General features: G+C 41.0%; 1 long non-coding RNA gene across 1 annotated transcript in view; it reads right to left on the minus strand.

Moving 5' to 3' along the window:
* Positions 1-2,205: 2,205 nt before the first annotated feature.
* The window catches only part of LOC141727232 (uncharacterized), a 65,343-nt gene continuing 51,267 nt past the window's right edge, over positions 2,206-16,281 (minus strand). Inside the window, exon 4 of the long non-coding RNA XR_012578287.1 lies at positions 2,206-5,919. This is a non-coding gene — a long non-coding RNA (uncharacterized LOC141727232). The remainder of the gene's footprint in view (positions 5,920-16,281) is intronic.

The raw sequence follows: 16,281 nt of genomic DNA on the forward strand, positions 1-16,281 counted from the left end.
ATATAAAGTGGGACATAAAGTGGGACCTGCCCACATGTTTCTCTGCTGCAGTCAGCCGGGTATGTTTATCCTGTAGTTGATAGATGCACACAGCTTGAGACAATCTGAAGGCCAAGCTGTGTACGTCACAGAGCAGAGCACAGCACAGCACAGTCCTGGATTTGTCTACTCACCCTGCCTATTACATGGATTACTAGTTCTCCTGTGTGCTATGGTCTTCCAGTTAGGATCATTACATGGAGTTTGAGGATTCAGCAGCATAGGGGGTTCCTTTGTTTATGCTTTTGTTTTAAATACTCAGAGTATCTGAGCAGCTCAAGTTCGTGCTGCTCAGTTTATTTACATTTTACTTTTGTGAGTAATGTAGCAGGGCAGGAGTCCATGCGCAGCAGGTAAGGAGGGGATAGATATTACAGAATGAGGAGACAAAAATTTCATATGGTGGGTGAAATGCTTCCTTTAAATTCATCATTACAAGGAACTGCTAAAAGAGTGTGTCCTCTAAGTGAGGGTCCGGTCTCAACCTGTGGAGATCCTCATCCCAGAATCCTCTAGCCTAGAACAGGGACCTATGTCTTTTTGAAGGATATATAAGGATATATAAGGTCCCACATATATAATTTTGGTATTGGAGGTGCCAGCCATCTTTTCCACACTACATTTGACTGCTAACGACATTTCCTAGTGAGGTGGGGGGGAATCAACTTTAGTCAAACTCAACTGGAGCATTAGGGAGACATTAGCAAACTACTCACACTCTATACCTCTTTTTTTAAAGTGAAATTAACTCAGCTTTTTCCAGCTTTCTCTGAGATCTCACATTTTCTGAGCTTCTCTGTGTTTTAGGGTTTTTTTCATCTTCCTTGGGCTCTGGAATCTCCCTGGACAAGTACTGACTTCTCCAGTTAACATAACCTAGAAATTGACCAGAAGAGAATAATTATCTCTCAGATAAAGCAATGTACTTTTAATATACACCAGTGCCAAGCTGCATCTCCCTGACATTCATAAACTTATTTTTTCATCCAATATAACTCAGAATCTTTTTCTGCCTGTCTGTTGACTGATACTTACCCATTTATTTGTTTATTTAACTCTTCCTTCATTATTTTTGGAGTCCATTATTGTGTCTGCTGCCATCACTAGCTCTTCTGCTGGGATCCTGGCTCCTGAGGTCAGGTGGCTGGATTACACATTCCCTTTACTCTTGGATTGGCACAACTTCTGCAAGTTGTACTGTGCAAGCTGATAATTAAAATACTGAGAAGAATGGGATCAGAGTGAAACCCAGTGGGGTCTCCTAGCCTTCCGCCCTTTGAAGGGTATCAATGAGGTTTCAGTCGGCACTTTTGTTTCAAGCCCCATTTTGAAACAACTCTATTCTCATCACAAACTGCTCGTATGTATCCGAGGGCACACTCTGGAACGAAAGCTTAATACCAAGCTTATGGGCTCAAGTTCTTCCTCACCTCTGCAGATTTAGATGACACCATTGGAAAGAGACACTTTAGGAACAGGGATTATCTGTTACCTTTCATTAAGGAGTCTGTGCATTTTCATCCTACAGCACCTTGCACCTGTCATTGAAGGAGTCAAGATATAAAGTAGCTAGGTGGGCCAGTGCTTGTGTTCCTGTGTCATGAATTGTTTTGCCAGCAAATATTTAGCAGAATTCAGTAGAGAATATGTCTTTATAGCATTGATTGAAAGAACTAAAGTGACAGTGGGCGAGGTCCTTAAATCAGACAGAACACGTATGGGACTGACATTGCTCTTCCCCTGAAGCACAATTGTTAGCCTTGAAAAGACAACATCAATAAGCTAGGTCACAGTTCCATGCACCTAGTTTCACGTGTAAGTCCTCTGACTTTCTATGTAACTCTCATTTTTAAACATTTTTCATGTTTCACAATCCTACAATGCAAAAATCTTCGCCCTTCCTCTCAAATTCATGTAAGATTTTGTCACCTTTCCACTTTGAGAACAAAGAAAGCTGTGGGAGCTAATCAGAACAAAGCAAATGGAAAGGGAACTGTTTAGAATATAAATAGAAAAGTTGCATTAGCTGTAGTTTCTGCTAGTACTGTCAGATGGAAATCACAACATGGTTTGAAGAAGCATGTTTTCTGAATTTCAGTTTGCATAAGGCTTTTTATTATAGGCTCTTGGGGGGGAAAAAAAAAGCAATTTGAAAAGAATGCAGTATTTTTATATTGTATGTTTCTTCCATATCAGAATTACAGGGGTTTATAAGCTAGTTGAAGAGAAAAAATTTATAAAATGCTATTCTTCAAATAAAATGAACAAGAATACTTGTGATGGGTCGAGGTTTGAGCAAGCTTTTAGTATGAGTAGAAGTAGGCAAAAGAAGCTTATGGATAATTGGCTGTGCTCTTGCTGTGTTCCAAGTGTTTATGTCTTTCCTTTTAGCTCTCTTCTCTGGTTTAAAGTGGAGTATTTTACAGCTTTCTCAAGTTTATATGTATTCTGAGAGCTCAAAATATTTTATCCATATCAGAAAAAAACTACACTTTCTATGGAGACTGACAAAAAGGGCTGTCAAGCAGGCATGGGTTTCAACAGTTAAACTAGAGGACTGAAAAAAAAATACAGGCTTTGTTTAACTTGATTAGCATGAGTAACAGGAGAAAGTTTTGAAAGATTAGATATTTGGATAAGGAACCCTGGCTGTAGAGGAAACAAATTAGTCAAACAAAGAACTGCTTCAATCAGATAGACCAAATGGGCTACATTAGTGGAAATACCTGCACAAGATCCAAATTAAATCTCATTATTTTAAGGATTTTGCTGGCCCTTCTGCTAAATATTGTTTCAAGATAATACAAAATGGAGTATGTGAACAATGGGAATGAAAACTGTCTACTACTTTGAAAATACTAAAATGGAGGGTTAAAAGATGTCAGCAAGAGACCAGCAGGGTGTGAAAGGGGGGGGTCATACAGCACAGCATGGTGTGAAATTCAGAGAGATAAAAGAAAAACCCACACTTAGTTTATAGAAATGGACTATTTTTGAATTATTTTTTCTGAATGATCATATATGTAAGTGACCAAATACAATCACATTTGGCTGAAATTATTAAGTAACTCCTAGTAATTATGCAATTCTACACTACTCATTCTACGCTTGCATGGAACTCTTCACTTCTGGGCAGTTTTTTCCCCCTACTAAAATAAATATTAAGTCATTTGGAGACAATAGCATTTGCTACAATTTTGGTCCATATTTATGAACAGTTTAGGCACCTTTGGTTATTTTTTTTTCTGTTTTGGTTTTTTTTTAAATAAATCTATACAGTGACAAAAGGATTTTGAATGCTGAAATGGGTATTCTAGAGGTCAAATGTATCATTGCTTCACACAGATATAACATGAACAGGTTAAGTATTTGGAGAAAGGCTGCCATGGGCCACATTTTGTAATGTTTAGCTCTGTAGAAGCATACTGAATAGCTGGAACAGTGTTTTATTTCTAAATACTGTGATCTGATAAATACCTTCCAGAGGTGAAGCGTGAAAGGTGGTGATTTGTACAATAAACATTCTAAAGGATAGTGTGTGTACATTCCTATTAACATTGTAGGGTCTACAAATTGCTTAAATGATGCCACTAACCTCTCCACACAAGGCTTCTGGATGGTAATATAAATTTAACTTAAGCTCTTAACTTGAATTGATATAAAAAGGACACTATGCAACACCTTCCTCCTTAATTGATGTTTCCGCATTTCTAGGGCAGAAATCAGGAAAAATGTTTGATCCACTGTGATCCACCTCACAGAATCACAAACTCATAGAATTGTATCACAGCCTCAAAAGCTGACATTGGCAGGAACTAGACTGTCTAGTTCACTCCCTCACGTACACACAGCTGCACAGGGATGCCCAATTTGTCTGTGACAGTCTGCAAGGCTGGAGACTCCACAGCCTCTCTTGGGCAGCCTGTTTTGAGTGCTCAACCACAACCAGAGCAAAAACATGTGTGTTCTGACGTAAGTGTGTGCTCCTTGCCTCTAATCCTGTCACCCTGTCATGCTCTCCCAGGTGCAGGACCTTGCATTTGCCTTTGTTGAATTTCAGACAGTTCTTCTCTGCCCAGCTCTCCAGCCCACCGAAGGGCCACACAGCCCTCTGGGGTGTTGATCACCAGATAAACTTGGTGAAGAGGCATTCTGTCCTCAGCCTGCTGGCAAGTCTTGTCCTTGAGTCCTCCTGAGGGCCTGCTGCAGGCTCATGGTCAGCTTGTTGTCCACCAGGACCCCCAGGTCCTTCTGTGCGGCGCTGCAGTCCAGCTGGTTGTCGCCCAGAGCGAGTGAATTTTTTTCCTCTCCATGGGCAAGACTTTGCATTTTCCCTGCTTGCTCTACACCAGACTGCTGTTGGTCCAGTTTTCCAGCTCCCTATGAATTGTAACATAACCATCTGATTTGAGTAGTCCTTGGCATCTTATAATAATGGCATTTCTTGCAGATTTAATACTAACTACTGCATGCATAATGAGTTTTTGTTTATTTGTCTTCTTGTTTCCTCTTCTGGGGAAGGGGGACTGTCATTTTCAGTTTAAAACATTAAAATTATCATTTTACAGGTAAAATGCACATGTATTTATAAATTGGAAAAATTAAACATAATTTCATTCAGAAAACTGTTGGGGTTTGACACTGGCTAGAAGCCAGGCACCCGCGAAAAACCATTCACTCATTCTCGTCTGGTACAGCTGAGCAGAGGAGGGGAAAAACCAGAAGGTTCATGGGGTGAGAAAAGGATTAGAAGAAACACCTTAAGGGCAGAACAGGCTCAAAACATAAAAGGTATAAAGAGAAATTTATTAACAGAATTAAAAGAGGATAAAGAGAACTAAACCCTTTAGAACAACTTTCCTCCCTTCCCCCAGCCCTTCTTTCCTTCCCACTGACAGCACAGAGAGACAAAATATGGGGTTTTAGTCAGTTTGACACTTTAAAAAAATCTTTCTTCTCTTTGCTTAGGGAGAGGAGTCCCTTTTGTTACGTCGTGGGGTCCTTCCCATGCTTCCCATGGGAGACAGTCCTCTGTGAACTTCTCCAATATCATTCTAATTTTCATGAGTCCCATGGACAAAACAGTCTTCCCAAACTACATGGTGGAAGTCATTTTAGTTCATGGGATGTAGTCTCTTAAGGATAAGCTGTTCTAGTTTGGAAGCAAGGGTCCTTTTCCTCAATCTTCTCTCACTCTGCTTGAGTTTCCCACTAGGTTACAGCTTTTCAGCATCCGCATGCTCCAGCATGAGCGCCCTTCTTCATGGGTTGCAAACAGATCTCTACATCTCCCCATGCACTTCATGAATTACAGGAAACTGTTGTTTTATAGTCCTCACCATGGCTTGCAGAACAATCTCAGCTCTGAGGTATGGAGCACCTCCTCCTCCTCCCATTCCCTCCTTTTCACCGACCTCAGTGTCGCCATGTTGTTCTCCTCACGTCTTAAATTTTTTCCTTTTCTCTTTCTCGGGAGAGAATTGGTGTTTGTAGGTTTGCTTGTTCTCAAGATCTACCAATTGAAAAGTTCTTACAAGGTTTCACAGCGCTGAAAAGTTGATCCCATCCGGGCTGAGGGGAATTGCTCCTCATGCCCCTCGCTGTCGGCCACATGGACCCCCAGCAGCTGCGCGGTTGTGCCGGGCACCGCGACACCGCCGCGTTCAGCGCCTCCCTTTGTGTGGGGCTGCCAAAAGGAGAAGCTGCTGCCGCCAGCCCTGCCCTTCCGTTCGCAGCACAGCTGGCTGAAGGCAGCTAAGCAGGCAAAGCTCACTGCGAGCCGTGCCGATACAGCGGTGGCCGCTCCTGGCTGCGGGGCCGCGGCCACAGGGTGCTGGCAGCCGTGTCGGGATGGCCCCCGCCAGCCGCCTCCCCGCCCCTCTGAAGAAGAAAGACAAATCGTTAGCAACTTTTTCCTTCTTAAAAACGTCATCACAGAGACATTATCAGCTTCTCTAATTGGGATAGTAATATGTCCATGATCAGAGCCTTCAGCGATTGGCTCTGCTGGACATAGTAGAATCTTCGAGCAGCTTCTCTCTCAGAAGTTGCCTTTGAGGCTTTTCTCACCCCCACTAAAAGCCAGGCTGTGTTAAACCAAGACAGAAATGTAACAGAATTAAAAGTACTAGGGTTGAGAGTCAGTCCTATATCATATTTCTCTTCCAAAACTTTCTTTCAGCCTTAATTTTTAAAGTTTTTTTTTTAATTTTTTAAGTAACTGAAATATAATTTTGCTTTTGCATGAGCTTGGTTTTTTCTGCTTACTTACCTTCTTTAACAGAAAAAAAGTATTTCATATACAAAGCCTGAATCTAAGAGAGATTTTCTCCCATTGACAACTCCAATGACTTAGTGATACAATATTTTTTCCTGTGCTGCAGCTGTGATTAATGCAGGAGAGAGCAAATCCATCAGTGGGAGAGACCAGGCAGTATACCTCAACCCTATTCCATGCATCAGCTAAGAAAATATAAGAAACTACACTTGGAAGTTTGTTGATAGCCAGATGGTGCACAGGAATTATTCTGCTTGGCTGTGAATTTTAATGACTTGGTAGTTATCTCAAAAACTTATCTCAGGCAGTTATTTCTATTCCAAGTGACCATCATTTGGTTAGATATCTGTAAAGACATAGAGAGGTGGCCAAAACACAGTTGAAATAATCCAAGGATCCCCTTTGCTGACTCCATTACATCCAGAATCAGAGACTGTGCTTTCAATCCCGTGTCACAGTGATTATTGAAATATTTAGAGATATTTTCATTCTCTTACTTCTTCAGTTTAGCATTGATCTTGTAAATTATATTTTCTGTATCTCTGTTAATGGGTCTGGATTTGTAGGGGGGAATTCCTGGTAAATAATTGCAGGGACCTCATAGACTGTAACCCATATTCCTGATTAGCTGCACACTGTCTCAAATAGGAACTTTTAGGAAATATGTCACTTGGCACCCAGCCAAGTGGGAATGTGTCACTTGGCACCCAGCCCTGTGAAAACTAAGACAGTTTACTAAGGGGTCAACCATACTGCTGGAGATGCCTGGGATATTCCTGGGCTAACTTACTAGGGTGGGTGCAGCTGTCAGGCCTGATTTGGACACTGGGCTGTCACACTGTACCTATTACACCTATTACTGTACAAATAATGTTGAAGACTGCAGCAGATATTTGCCAGCTTGGGTGATTAAAGACATGCCACCTATTATTTTCTAATGATGAGCCATAAAAAAATATCTTTTAGCCTCTAACACATTTTCAGGAAGATTTCAATTTTACCAGTATGTCAGTGTTCTGTGGGCTCTACTCTTCCTCATGCTGGGATGCAAAGGGAAGACAGGGTCTACTGTGTTTAACTCTGCTTGTAATCACAGGCCAGCAAGCTGAAAAAATCCTTCAAATATTTATCACTAATTTACTGAGGATTCTGCAGCTTCTTTTCTCCAGTGACTCCAATTTCTGGTCCTGTTAAAAGCTTTGATATTTAAACAACAAACAACAACAGGATCCTTTTTGTGGAGTCAGATGCTAAGGTACTGTCTCCCTCTTGTTTTCTGACTTTAGGTTAATCCTTCAAAAATTTCTTCTCTCTGAATGCCTGTACAGATGCTGTTGCTAAGATCTAGTGCTGGATAACTCTGCTCCACTCTGCTTTTCTTGCCTGACTTTAGGAGAGAGACAGCCTCTGACGTCTGAAGTGGATGTTAGCAGGCTAGAGGAAGGGAAGGACTTTTTCCAAGGGAATTTGTCACCTGCTGAAGGCTGGAGACCTCTCTGAATGAAATGCAATTGCACAACATTCACAGTCTACTAATACAAGTGGTGCTTGTCTACCTAAATCCACTGCAGTACTGTAGTTCCTGCAGCAGGTTTGCCTTCACCAAGAGATCATCATCGCTGCTCCACAGCCTCCACTGAGAGAATTCCTTGGTGCCTGAGTGCCTCTCTCCATTTCATCTCCCACATGCAGCTTCTGACTCTGCTTCCTAGCATCTTTCCACCTTCTATCCTGCTAAACCACTTATGCCCAGACAACGTTACTACTGCCCACTACAAGGCACATGTCCTGATCTGGTACTTTATTGATTCAGCATGTGAAACTTCTGGCATGTGCCTTTTCCCTGGCACATTTCACATGTCCTTTGAACAATTTCAAAGCTCATATGCCTTGACCTTTGGTGGACTGGAGTCCACCAATTTAATACACCCCATTAAATTGTCATCTCTGCCTTTAGCTATGTTCTGTGACATCTCACATGCTTCCTTGATTGGTGCTGTAATTTGACAGAACTAGGAAAGCATTTCAATCTCCTCTGCAGATTTTCCTCTACATTTGCATTCACAATGCATGAGTCCCCAAAATAGGCAGCTTAAAACAATGAAAGAAACAGCAGAAGGATGCCATAAACATCTAGGAAAAGGACAGATTAAGATACTGGTCACAAGTGAGTGTTTTGCAGTGACCTGAGTTACTTAATTTTAGCTCAATTGTTCAGCTGCTCTACAAAGCCTGAGGAGCTGTATGCAATATTCTTCCTTCCACCAGCAGCTCAGAGACACAGCAACATTATCTTACCATGTTTGTTTTTGGGCTTTTCTTGGGTGATTTTACAGTTTGGGAATATACTTTAGGAATACCGGCCACATCCCACACCTCAACATGGCTATTCCTGCCTTGTGGAAATCTGTTCTATTCTGGGGAAAGGAACTTAAGATTTCTATGGTGAACATCGCTTCTGTGACAAGCCAGTGGGCATGAGTTGAATTTAAACAAGGCATTTGCTTATGGAATGACCCAAAGAAAAGCACAGCACCCTTCCATACCACACAAAGACGGCTGTTTAGAGACAAGAGAGGAGAATCAGTCGAGGTGGGAACGAGGCACCAAGTCTGTGCATTACAGTGACATGCTTTTGTCTCTGCACAAATGCACGGAAGACATTTGTCAGACTTTCTTCCTCTTCTGATCATCTCATTAACCTTTTACCCCCAGAAAGAAAGTTCTCTTCAGGCAGGTTTGACTTTCTCATGGCACACATTACTAGCATCAACAAGAAATCTTTCTCAAGGTTTCATGGACATCTGCCTCACCATTTTAAAGTTTAAATTATAGAAGGATTGTTTCCAATTTTATTCCATTTATCAGGATATGAGGGTTTAAATTTGGTTGTCAGAAACTTAAATGGATTGAGAATAGTTTTTGAAGTCAAAAATTATTATAGTCCCACACCTTTGTGAGAGAAAAGAATCAGGATGCTTGAGGGAAATGGATTTGTTAGGATGAGAGAAAGACATCCTTGCTGGTGATTCACACCATAATGATGTCTGACTCTTTTATTCTGAGCAGGAGCTACAAAGAGATTATTTTTCTACCTATTGAAGAGATTAAATGAGGATATATCAGCACAGCTAGGACTTATTTTGTCTTTGTCTGTGTTCCCTCAGATACGATTTTCTAGGTCTCACATTTTACGAACAAACTTTTCCTGTAATTCAAGACAATACTTACTCAAGAGGTGAGCTACTAAGGACAATACACGGTCGTGTTACAGGATAATGTATTGGTCAGGTCTGTAAAAGAATGGGACTTCCAGACTCCTTAAAGGACATCAAACAGAATATAACTTAATTTTTATGGCATGAAAACTGGCTGACTGAAATATAGCATTATTTATGCTATTAAGTCATTGTAAACTCTGGAGAAGAAGGGCAACTCCCAGACAGGCCATGAGGCTGGAGATGCCTTAAATCTCCTCACTTTTTCAGGTTAGATCATACAATGAGAACAGAGCTCAAAGTGGGTGATGCTCTTGGAAATGAGTAGTAGAAGACCTGCTATTCTGTAAACCTTCAGAAATTTTCCAAGCCTGATTGCTGCAGTCAGCCTGCAAGGTCTTCCGTATGAAGTGTCTTACTGACAGTGAAAACTAGCATTTTCTACAGGAAATCTTCTGTTAGTTAATCATATTTACTATTTTCCCTATTAATTCTAGGGTAATCTGACGACACACAATACAGTCATCCAAGAACTACTAACTGCAACTCTTCCACCATCATTCACTGAATATCTGACAGGTGAGATTATTGCACTGGCCAAGAAAAAATATTTAAGACTTGCACTGGATTTCCAGCCTGAAGGGGGAGCCTGGGATGGCAACCTGCCTGATGTTATCCTAGAGATATTATCTCTAACTAGGTATTTATTCTTTTGATTGATGTGTTCATATGCTTCCAGGTAAACACAAATGTTAAAATGTTACAATGAATAGTTAATTAGAGGAACTACTAGCCATAGCAACAAGAATTGAATATTGTGACAGCAACAATGGTTTTGTGATGGACCACTAATGTCACCTGTCTCCTCTGTTTGTGTGGAGTGTTCAAAGAATTGTCTACCCCTCACATTTACCAAGCTGCTTCAGGTGGGGACCCTGAAGGAATGGAGTGAAAGTAATACCAAGGAAATTGTTCAAAATTTGTCCTTGAAGAAAACAAGCTTGAAAGGGACAAGGGATCTTCAGGCTCCATTCAGCTTTCCTGCCCAGCGGCTTTTTTATAATTCAAATGCCATAGGCTAGATCAGTATATCTACAATGAGCTCTTCAGTCTCTTCTTTCAAGGACCTTGCTTCTTCCAAAAGGGAGATGTGACAGTTTCAAGTGGAATGGTTCTTGCAGGTGAGTTTCTTTAAAAGGCTGAAGTAAATCCAACAAAACCAGAACATATTAAACCCCACATACCCAACAAAGAGAATAAACTTGTCTTTGGCCTTTTGTTTTGACTTTCTGGAAAGAAGACAAAAATACCTGGGCTATCTCATCCGACATCCTGGCAGTTTCTACAGACAATTTTCTGGCTTCATCAGGAAAGGAAAGTCTTTTTCTATACCTGGCTGAAAGTTTTGTTCTTCAAGTGTCTGAGTCTAGAAGGTGAAAGCAAACCAGAAAATAAAATTGTGAAACAGATCTGCTTGAAGCATCACAATGTTTGTTCCTACTCATTAGAGCAGTGAAAGCTTCAACAAATCCTTTACAAACTGAAGTCAGAGTATAAAAAATGTCATACAACTCTGCAGGACTAAAAGAGGCTTTTCCAGTACAGTAGAACCCCAGAAAGGGAATCTATATTTGGGAAACAAAAAACAGGGATAAATGGGTTCTACTCTTTCTTTCATTCTCTATAAAATTTCCTTTGAATACCTGGCTTTCAGTTCAGCAACTAAATCACACCTACAGAAAAAAAAAAAAGAACCATTCAAAACTGACTAGGGGTTTTTCCTGATTGAAGAGAAACAAGTGTTTTGTTCTATTGCAAATTAGCTCTAATAAGTTTCACTTCTAGACAATAGAAGTGCAGAGTAGAAGTGAAGAGTAGATCTTCTGAAAGGATTTTTTTCAGGATATTACAGGATTAGAAATCTGCATGAGAAGTAGAGGGATTCATATGCCTTCATCAGAGGAAGACAAACTGTCTTGCACAGTGTAGTCAACATCCTAGGTTTTAGTTACAAGGGAGGTAATATCATTGCTGTGGAGTTAAGGTTTGGAACTTCAGTTTACTGCAGTTCCTTAGGTTTTTTGGGTGTTCTGGCAAGGAAGCAGAGTAACATACATTTGGTCTGAGGATGGCTTTGTGTTATGGGGTAAAAGCAAAGAATCCTGTGCTTGTGTGTACATAGATGGATTTTGTCATGACTTTGGCAAGGACCCTTTAAACCTGTTACTAATGGGTTTGAATTATACGGGTTTGCATCACTGAACTAAGAACAGCATTAGATGTTCTCCCATTCTGTCTTATAACTGACAATAAGCAATTTTCCACTGACAGCAGAGTCTCAAGGACAGAGATATCCCAGACCATTTCCTGTTGGACTGTGAATGTCTGCAAAGTTGGAGGCTTCACAACTGGTCTGGGCAGTCCATTCCACTCTTTGACCATCTTTACAATAATTTTGTTTTCTTATGCTTTAATGAAATTTCTCATGTTTCAGCTTGTGCCCATTACCTCTGATTCTGTGACTGGGTAATTTTCAGGCTCCCTTTACTTCATTCCCTTCACTCAACTATTTCTACACATTGGTACTGCTCTCCTGAGCCTTCACTTCTCTGGACTGAACACTCGAGGTTTTCTCACCCTCTTCTTGTACAAAGATGCTCCAGTGCCTTCACTGAACTTTCTTCAGGAAGTCCATGTCTCTGTTGTACTGGAGAACAGGGAACTGAAACCCCACTTTCCAGCCAAGCCTTCAGTGCTGCCGGGAGAAAGCAGGGACGGATCGCATCCCGGATCACAGCCCTGCTGACGGCTCTGTTCCTCGTGCAGTCCAGGCTGCTGGCAGCCTGAGGGGCCCTGCTGGCTCACCGCCACCGTGCTGCCCACCAGGGCCCCCAGGGCCTTCTCTGCAGCGGCGCTGTCCAGCAGCTCCCACCATTCACATCCCTGATTCCTTCTTTCTTCTTCTCAGAGTGAAGCAACCACCCTTGCCCAGTCCTCACTAATGCAAATTATGGAGTTATTACCAATAATACTCATGGATTCTTGTTCATAATTAGAATAGGTCACCATACTTTATGTGGATATTCTCCATTAACTCTTTAAAAGAAAGAAAATAAGATAATGGGTTGAACACTGCATGTCTAGGACTTCTATGGATCAAAAAGTAAAACAGACAAAGCTCATACTGATAAGTCCTCTTTCTTGAATTTATATTATTTCTTCTATTTCCTATTTTAGACAGACTCTGATAAAAAAGACACTGTCTAAGTTATTAACCATATTTCACATTACTTAGAATGACTGTTCCATTTTTAGTCACAATTCTTTTGCATTTCAAAGACCTTCTTAGAAGAAAATTATAAAACAAATTCCCTGAATCTGTGATCCTTTTTCTTTTTAAAGTGATTTTCTGCATGACAAGGTCACACCCACAGTGCTCTATCAAGCTCCTAATTACGGCCCTGATTTAATTCATCTACAGAGGAACAGGGCAATCTGTCATGAATAATTTCAGAGCCCTGGAGTTAGACAAACTCCAGCAATGCTGTTAGAGATGCTCAGTTCCTTGAGCATCTCACCAAGCATCAGGTAATATTCACTATAACATGTGATGCAAGACTAGTTGTGTGATTGTGGACCAAAAAATGCTCTCTCTGTTCCTGAGACCTTCCAGTAAAAATTGAAAGGATACACCAGTATGGATTTGTCCACATTTGTACATTTGAGGGAGTAACTTCACAAACACCAGGACCATGTTGGTCTACTGAATTTGTTTGTAGTTTTCTGGCAGAGATGGTGAATTGTAATAGAATTATATTACTTTGTTTTCCACCTTGGATGCAATTGTGTGTGAAACATGTTCTTATGTAGTTTCCCTGCTCACATTTACCCACCTGAGCCTGCTTATGAAGTTTAGGCTGCAGGATCCCTTGTTACTCTAGTAACTGCTTTATTTCAACTCAGAACATGGACTGAGAGGATTTCCTGCACTGATCCAAGATGAATTGCAGGAGCAGAGCTAGTGCAAAGATGCAGGTATCATCTTCATCAACTGTCTTCAAGGTCTTCCTTGGTCTTCCTCCTAACTAGGCAAAATTTCCACCCTCCTTATATACGGCCCAATGTTATCCTCCTCCACTTCTTTACATACAGCATGATCTAGACAGAGACTTAAGAAATATAGTCATATATGTGGTAGCATGTACTTTGTTGAGATTATTATCATATGATACATTTTAATATTTAAATTACACTGAATGAGGCAAAAGCTCATTTTTTTCCATAGCATCCTTCAATGTTCTGGTAAAACAATTTCTTTTAGTTCTGCTTGGCTCTTCAGAGACAAAAAGAGGACCATTCTGTCTCCACCAACCATGTCCTCCAGCCATCTCACATTTTCCCCATGTCAGTTATGCCTTTCTTCACCTGCAAAGTGGGTACACAAAGCAGGCTGTAGATAACAAGATTTAGCTCTTGCCTGGGCTCCTGGTCTTCATCCCACACAGAGATGTTTCAGCCCTAGGAGTGATTAAACCTCATAACCAACCTGAAATGATACACTTTGGCCTCCTCCCAGCTCCTCTGTAAAAGGCTGAACATTCACAATATAAGAGGCGTTTGAAATGCACCGTTCTTCCCTCTAGCAGAAAAGCTGTTCATAATTACTGCCATTTCTTAAGTTAACTGCAACAATATCCTGATGGGAGGTGTTCTTTCATCTGGCATTAGCCAAAGGAAATGACTTTGCATCTACATTAATTTACATATACATTAAACTCATGACAAAGCAAATTGTAATGATAAAGCACCATCATCATGTTTCTGCTTCCACTGCCTGTGTATTTCTTTCTTGTCCTTCAGTTTGACCTGCAGGTCTCTGCTCATCCATAGTGGTGTCTTCCCTTCCTCTCCTGGTTTCTTACATATGGAGACCAAGGATGTAATCCCTTCCAGCCTTAGCAAGATGGAAGCAGCTTAAAAATTTGAAAGAAAAGGATATTTATGTAAGCCGTGACACAAGCCTTGGCACGTTCCCAAAATGTATGTTATTCTTGTAGTTTGTTAGAGCCACTCAGCACAGACATTAATTTAAAATTGCCTAATCTGCTTTTCTCCTTTGTTAGTTATCCCTAGAGAAACAGCCTTGTTGTTGGTGCCCTCCTCTTAACACTTAGACTGACAATTAATGGTCAATCAGCTACTGTTCAGAATGTACATACAACCAGCATTGTGAAAGACAAAATATGTGCAAGGATGTGCCATGTGAGAATGTCATGACATCCAGAATGCAAAGTAAATAAAGGGGCACCAGAATGTAGCACATCTGTCCATCTGTCTGTCTATGTCTAAATTTCTAAGGCAATCAAAGAGCAACTGCTGACTGGAAATTAGATTTGTAGGTCAAGAAAGAAACCTGCTTTAAGACCTGACTAAATTATTTTCTGTCAGTTGAATTAGATGAAACCCTTAAACCAAATCATGGGATGTTGAAGAGAGAGAGCAGCATCTGAAGAGGCTGGAGGCCACAGCAAATGTTTTGTAAGTTGTGTGAGTGTCTCAGATAATAATGAAAATAATCAAAGGCTTCTCAGCTAGAATAACTTTCTCCTCCGGGAAAAACACTACTGACAGAACTAATGGGCTTTAGAAAAGCAAATACAAGCCGGAACAGTGTATTTAAAGCAACTGTTGGTGAAAAACAATATAATTAGAACTCTGTGTTTGCTTTACAGTCACGAATTGTTGCAATTTGCTTTGCTCTCTGGTTTCCTAGGAGGTAAAAGGAAGAGGAACAGGAATAAATTTCCCTCTGGGCCTTGGTATTTTATCCAAGCCAATCTTGATCAGACTTGCTCATTATAGAGAAGCTATATCACCCATGGACATTAAAAAGATGTATGACACCTGCTCTTTACTTTGAAAGAAGATATTTGGATTTACTATAATTTTATTCATCATTTAAGTCCTTCCTTCCTTCCTGCCTGCCTTCCTCCTCCATATTTTGTCCTTTATTTTCTCTTCATTTTCTTAGGCCTAATCCCCAACTAGCACAAATGTTCATATGGATATAAATGCAGGCAGCTTATTTAAACTCAATAGCCAAATTCATGGTCTTTGGAAAAGAAATTAGCTCACACATTAGCATCTTGCCTAATCTAAAGAGTTTCCAGTGGATCCCTGTGCACTATCTCTCCTTTTCTCCTCCTCAGAAAGATACCACCTCTGTGTGTCAGAGTGTGTTTGGTCTGGCTGAGGTGGAGTTCATTTTCCCCCAGCAGCCTCCCACCTCTGTGCTTGCATTAGTGCAGGAAAGGTGTTGTCAGCACAGCAGTGCCTTGGCTGCTGCCGAGCAGCGCTGGCACAGCCCCGGCCTCTCTCTCCAGCGTTCCATCCCACACAGGCCAGGAGGCTGGGGCGGGCAGGATGCTGGGAGGGCACGGAGCTGGGACAGCCAGCCCAAACTGACCAAAGGGGAATTCCTCATCATGGGATGTCTGTGCAGGTACGAAACCTAAGGGGAAGGAGGAGGAAGGTGTGGCCTTCATTGCTTAGGATGTTCACCTTCTGGACCATCTGCTCTGTGTGCTGAAGCCTTGCTTCCCATGAAACATTCCCCAGACATTGCTTGCTGGTGGGAAGTAAAAAATAAAATCCTTTGTGGTTTTTTCATTATGTTCTGGTTTGTGTTTTTTTGGGGTTTTTTGGGTTTTTTTGTTTGGTTTTGTTTTCTTCTTTTGTGGTCTTTTT

Source organism: Zonotrichia albicollis, chromosome Z (genome assembly GCF_047830755.1).
Source record: "Zonotrichia albicollis isolate bZonAlb1 chromosome Z, bZonAlb1.hap1, whole genome shotgun sequence".
NCBI classification, from domain to species: domain Eukaryota; kingdom Metazoa; phylum Chordata; class Aves; order Passeriformes; family Passerellidae; genus Zonotrichia; species Zonotrichia albicollis.